The sequence below is a fragment of the Lepidochelys kempii genome, chromosome 27, assembly GCF_965140285.1.
Source record: "Lepidochelys kempii isolate rLepKem1 chromosome 27, rLepKem1.hap1, whole genome shotgun sequence".
Lineage (NCBI taxonomy): Eukaryota > Metazoa > Chordata > Testudines > Cheloniidae > Lepidochelys > Lepidochelys kempii.
In genome coordinates this window covers 8,746,514-8,752,513 of record NC_136406.1, presented here as the reverse complement: position 1 = coordinate 8,752,513, position 6,000 = coordinate 8,746,514, and the positions used below count along the sequence as shown (strand labels likewise).

Below are 6,000 nucleotides of genomic sequence, written 5' to 3'. Positions count from 1 at the left end.
GCCCTTCACCCTGGCTTCTATCCCCCTTGCAGCCCCACTTTTTGCCTGTATTTGCCCCCCTCCCATTCCCTTCCCCCTTCTCGCTGTCCCTCCCGCTCTGTCATTCCCCTTCCTCCTTCTCTCTGCCCCCTCCCCTTTCTCTCTGCCCCTCCCCACTTCCCCCTCCAGTTTCCTGCAGGCGACTAGGCCCGGCTCGCTTCCCGGTGATTGGCCCCGGCCACAGGCGCGCGCTCGCTCCCCCCAGCTCGCTCCCGAGCGGCGCGCGCCGCAGCCGGCAGGCTGGCGCGGTTGCCTTGGGAACAGCCAGACGCCGGCCTGGCAGAGGGGCGAGCTGGGGAAGGCCTCGCGAGGTGAGCGGCGGGGAGCCCGCGCCTCCAGAAGCGCCGCGGGCACGCCCCAAACACCCCCCTGAATTCACCCTCGGCGGGAGACCCCGTCCTCCCAAACACCACCCGGAACCCCTCCCACTGGAGAGCCCCCATCCTCAGCTCCTGGAGGAGCCCACCTTACCCCCCCATCCCTTGGGCCCCAGCACCCCCGTCAGGGAGGACCCTGCCTGTACGTCCTGGGGGAACCTCCTAAAAGACCCCATCCACCGAGGGAGCACCCCAGTACTCCCCCATCGAGCAAGGGCCTGTTCCCCATTTCAGGGAGACCTGTTAAACGCACAGTCCCAAGGGAGTGATCCAGCGCCCCCCCCCACACACACACAGGGAGCAACGCTTCCTTCAGTGCCTCAGAGAGGAGGACCCCCCCCATTTGGGAAGACACCTCCTCCTCATAGGGGAGCGATCCCCCAAAACACCCCTTTCTCAGTGGTGCATGCTCCAGCGTCTCCATCAAAGGGAGATCTCTCCCCACCATCTCTAGGGATGAACCCCCTGAGCATCCTCTCATCAGAGCAGAGTCCTCCTGATCCTCCCACAGGAGAAGCCTCCACAGCATTCCCCCCATCCTCAGGGAGGGGAAGCCCACCACTCATTCCTAAGGGAGCGTTCCCAGGGACTAGCTTTCAGGCTCCATTAGTGTAGCAACTAACCCCCCTCCCATATATCCCCCTCCCAAGGTGTCTCTGGGGGAGGATTTCTGCACTATTCAAAGGTATGTTGGTAAAGCCAGGTAAATCCCCACTCCCAAAGCACTGCCCTTGGGTGGGAGGCCTCATCTAGCTCCCTATCCTGCATCCAAATGTTCAAAATACACTCAGTTGAACAAATACAGGAAACCTCTAAGACATGGGATGGTCACTGACAATGTATGTTCATCTGAGAAGGCAGTAACAGGTGTCATCCAACATGTTATATGTGCTGAGAGAGGGACATTTGATTTGGGGTGCAGGCTAGGGCTTTTTATGCAATTTGGGATGCACACTGCTGGGTGGGGGTGTTACCCAAAAGAATATGAAAGGAAGAAGTGCGATGTTCTGAAACAGCTTTCCAACAGCAGTAGGGGCAAACAACCTGACTAATTTTAAGATGGAACTTGAGAAATTTATCAATGGAATTGTATGTTGGGGTTGCCTCAGCTTTCAGGGGACTGGGCTCAGTGATAATCCTGGAGTTTTCCAGTCAGATGTTAGTATAAATGCTGCCAAGAGCACTTATCACCTTAGAAGGCTGGAGCTGTTGTCTCATTTGTGTCTACTCAAGCGGGACACTGGTTCTAAATGTTCAGTAATTTTCACATGAATTTCCCCCCATTTCTCTCTACCCAGTCTATGTTTCTTTTTCTTTATAATTAACCTAGTCTACTATTAAAGTGAAGACTATTTATACTGCCCCTCCCAAGGGTCTGCCACTTTTCTGGGTGTTATAACAGATGGCTGCATAATACAAAGTGATTAATATGGAGGAACTTCTGCAGAGATTTGGCATTAGGACAGGTGATGGTTAGCATAGGTTTCACAGTATTTTAATTTCTTTTAGTACAGTGTCCCAGATGCAGAACGAAGAGTTTGATAGGCACAATACAAAGCCTTACTGATGTAATAGTTCATACTGATGTGAGCAGTTCCATTCACTCCAGTGTAAGGGGTTGCAGGCTTAGAACATATAGGAAATAAAATGAATAAATATAGTCAAACAAACAACCCCCCACCAACATAATACAATGTACTATTTATGTCACTATGTGGCTATCAGACCTGTGTGTGGTTTCCCTTCTCCTAACAGAAATATTAATACCCAGTACTGCTATCCAAAAAAAATCATGGTAGGATCCAAAGACCATAAGACGAGCTTAAAACTTATGAAATTAAAAGAAAAAAGTGGTATTTTTTTTATTTCCCGTATGGTTTCTGCGCATTTAGGATGTGCTTTTCTCACTTTTTCAAACACTTTCATCCACAACTGTAAAGCCAAAAAAAAGTGTTCTTGATTTTTTTAAATGAAAGCTGAAATTCTCACTTAGTCACAGGCCTCCAGGTGATGCAGACAAATATAATAGCTGAGCTAACTTCTGCTCTCATTACCACAGTTGTAAATCCAGATTTGCTTCAGCAGAGTGACTGGCTTTATAGTGGTGTAAAAGCTGAATTTGGCCCCTGGAGAATAACTTCAGCAGAATGACCTCAAGTATTCTGATGGGAAAAATATTCTCACTGTTTATGTCAGCGTTCTTAGAATATTAAGTCATTGAAAATGCCTAGGTAAACGGAATGTTTATAGGAGAGAACCATGGCTTCCAGCTTTGCATTCTCTTTCCCATTTCTTTCTTCTTTAATCATCTTTTATCTTCCCATGCCCCTTCCTTTCCTCTTCCTTTCCCTCCCCTTTTTCCTTCTCCCTTACCTTCTCCTATTAATTGTGAGCAGGATTCACCTTCAGAGAATTAATACAGCCCACCATAGTACCATCAGGGACCAGTAGCTGCAGTGAATACAGCAGTGATTGCATTTTAAATTGAGAGACAATTTCAAAGGTGAGGAGCTGTCAAAGTTAAAATGTCATTTGTAATAACTATGAGAATATGAAGTTTATTTACAGTTAGCAAGTATGTCCTTATTTCTGATAAATTCACCTTTTTCTCATGAAAATAAATCCCTGTATCCTCTTTATAGTTCTTAAAAATCATCACTAATTTGTGTGGGACTACTAATGTTTGTAAAAGGCCTTGAACATCTCTTTTTAATTCCTGAAAATATATGGCATGGGCAACATTAGTTTAAATTCCTCCACTTCATCCTCCCAACATACTTCAGCCTTGATCTGTAGGAATGAAAAGATAGGTCCATTCTCTGTAGCTCCATTACAGCTTCTCTACACAGAGGACTTCTCAACATAGAGAGTTCTTCCTGAATAACTACTTCTGATTGACTCCACATGTGCATTCTTATTCTGGATTAATTCCACAGATTAGAGTTAATTCAGAATAAGGTATTCATATTCCAAAACAAAAGCATCCACATATGGATTTAATCAGAAATAGCTGCTCTGCTTTAAATTCCTACCCTAATTTCTTCTGGATTAAATTTTGTGTATAAATGAGCCCTAAATGCTTGGTTTCTTTTCTGAGATTGCCAACAGAGAGCCAGTTAGTGACATACATTATGATGGTTCTTGTCTAGGTCCTAGCAGACAGACAGAGACATTCAATTTCATTTTGCATGGGCCACTTTACAGTTTATCAATTATACAGTGTGAAACAATGTATATATGCACATTATGAGGTTTTCATGACATCATGGAATCTTGAGAGTGAAAGTTACATAGATTGTTATATCTTAGATGTTCTCATGGACTGCCTGTGTTTATTGTATGTGATGGACCACACAAAATGTTAACAAGAATACATTATACCTGTCACAGAACAAGATTTACAGGTATATAATTTATTGTCTGGACTCCACACATTCTTTGCTTGCCTTATTTGATGACATCTGTCAACTCTTCTGAAAAAAGTAGCATTACTTTTAATTAACTTAATATATATCTCCAAAACCTTTTGGTGCTGTTAGCATGTCTATCTGACTTTTTCAAACATCAAATAATTGACTGTTTTTCATCTTCTTAGCTGAACCTGGCTAAGGCCAGTGTTATTTTTCTTTTCTCTTGACAGATGCTAAATGAATTAGACAGCAAGACAGCAGGTTCACAGGGCCTGCTGCCTGACCCACAGTTGTTAGGATTCTTGATGTCCTGGATCATTTCTGAACTGAGTATTTGAACTTAATTTCATTTCTATTTTCAGGACATCCATTTTCTATTTGAGGAACCTTGTTTGCCTTTGTCATTTCCTCAGGCTTCTGTGATTGTTTAAGAAAACTTTTGTCACACATAACTTTCTGCAAGAGATGACTGTATCTTGCTTAATAGTCTATGAGCTTTTCTGTTGCTATCACTGTTTTCTCACTAATTCTCCATCAGTGTACCTCAGATAATTTTTGCTGATGTCTTGAATGCAGCTCTCTGTACAGGGTGATCAGCATACATGCCCTCCAGAAATTTGTACACTGCTCATTTAGACCAAGTCAGTATGACCTTCTCTTACATTACTGCAATTTTATTATTATTTTAGATTTTGTTTGAAGTAGTTTATGTTTCTGGATAAATCTGGGAGATAGCATCGTCCAATGGGTAGGAAACTAGACTAGAAATCAGGAGACCTTTTTTGTAGCCATGGCTCTGTAACTGACTTGCTGTGTGACTTTGGGCAAGGCACTTTACCTCTTTGTGCCTCTGTTTCTCTCCTATTGTAGAGTTTAAGCAAGCGCTTTGATACAGGGACTGTATCGCATTAGGTGTCTGAATAGCAACTAGCATAATGGAGTTCCAGTGTGAACTGAGACTGCTAGGCATTGCTGTAGTAATAATTTTTCTCTCTGCTTTGAGACCATCCTGGAAATCATCAGGTGTGATTATTCAACTTGTTTTAAATCTAAATTAATATGTATTCTCTCCTGCGTGGTTAACAAATGTTAGAGATTAATAAAGCTTCTTTCAGCAGGACTGGGACGAACAGCAATTTTCAGTTCTAGACCTGTGTTTTGAGGGACTCTTTTTCAGAAACTTTAGGCTTTTGGGATGATTTTTTTCATACTTGGATTCTGGCTGAAGGTGATTTTTTTTTGAGTGAAAATGGTGCAGTAGTGACATACAACACTGGGAGACCTTGTAAGATGCAAACACATCGCGGAGGGGCTCCTAAGCACTTTGGTATAGATTACATCTTTATGGTACAGTCTTAAATAGGGTGTGAGGTGTGGCACAGCTAAGATGACCATATTTTTAAAATAAAAAGAGGGATGCTTTTGTGTTAGCAATTTTTAGAGGCCTCAAAGTGGTATTCATACAGGTAATGCAGTTTCATACTCATGGTATAATGATATGAAACCATATGCACTAGAATTTTATATCTATATGAAACCACACAGAATTGCCAAACAATTTCTGTATGTTTCTGGGAACCACAGGAAGAAGGTACAATGAGGACAGAAGGGGTATTAGGTACACATCCTCTCCCTTCTCAACATTCCCAGAGGGGTCCAAGCAGTGGCTTTGCTCTTCTGACTAGGCTGGATCATCGAACCATTGTATTCATATTGTAGTTAGTTGCCTAACATGTTATGATAAGCTTTGGCCTTGAATAATGGTTGCCATAAAATGCATGCTCACTACATGATGAAGGTGAAGCAGCACCACACATCAGTTTACATTGTTCAAAGCATATTGCTATATCAAACACTTCTTTTTTTAAATAAGTACAACATTTTGAAGAAAAAAAAAAAACAGGCCATTTTAGGTATCCTGAAAGTCATAAGAAAAACTGGGATTGTCCCAGTGAAACTCAGACATACAGCCTCTGTAGGCAGGGAGAGTTCAGGGAGGACTGGGTCTCAGGGAAAGTCCATCTCCAAGTGGCCTTCTGGATGGTACAGCCTGTGCTCCCCTGTATCTCTTGCCTGCTAGGGGAAGCTAGGGCCATGGCATCACCTTACCATCTTCCTGTTACTCCTATGTTTATAAACTGATAAGGTTCCAAGAGAGGCATCCAGAATCCAGG

The 6,000-nt window shown here is 43.2% G+C and overlaps 1 protein-coding gene across 4 annotated transcripts in view; it reads left to right on the top strand.

Annotated features, from left to right (window-relative positions):
- The first annotated feature begins 279 nt into the window (after positions 1-279).
- MARCHF10 (membrane associated ring-CH-type finger 10) overlaps positions 280-6,000 on the top strand; it is a 98,741-nt gene continuing 93,020 nt past the window's right edge. For all 4 annotated transcript variants that reach the window (XR_013635082.1, XR_013635081.1, XM_078850712.1 and 1 more), the window contains exon 1: positions 280-350. The gene's annotated coding sequence lies outside the window, so the exon portion shown is untranslated. The remainder of the gene's footprint in view (positions 351-6,000) is intronic.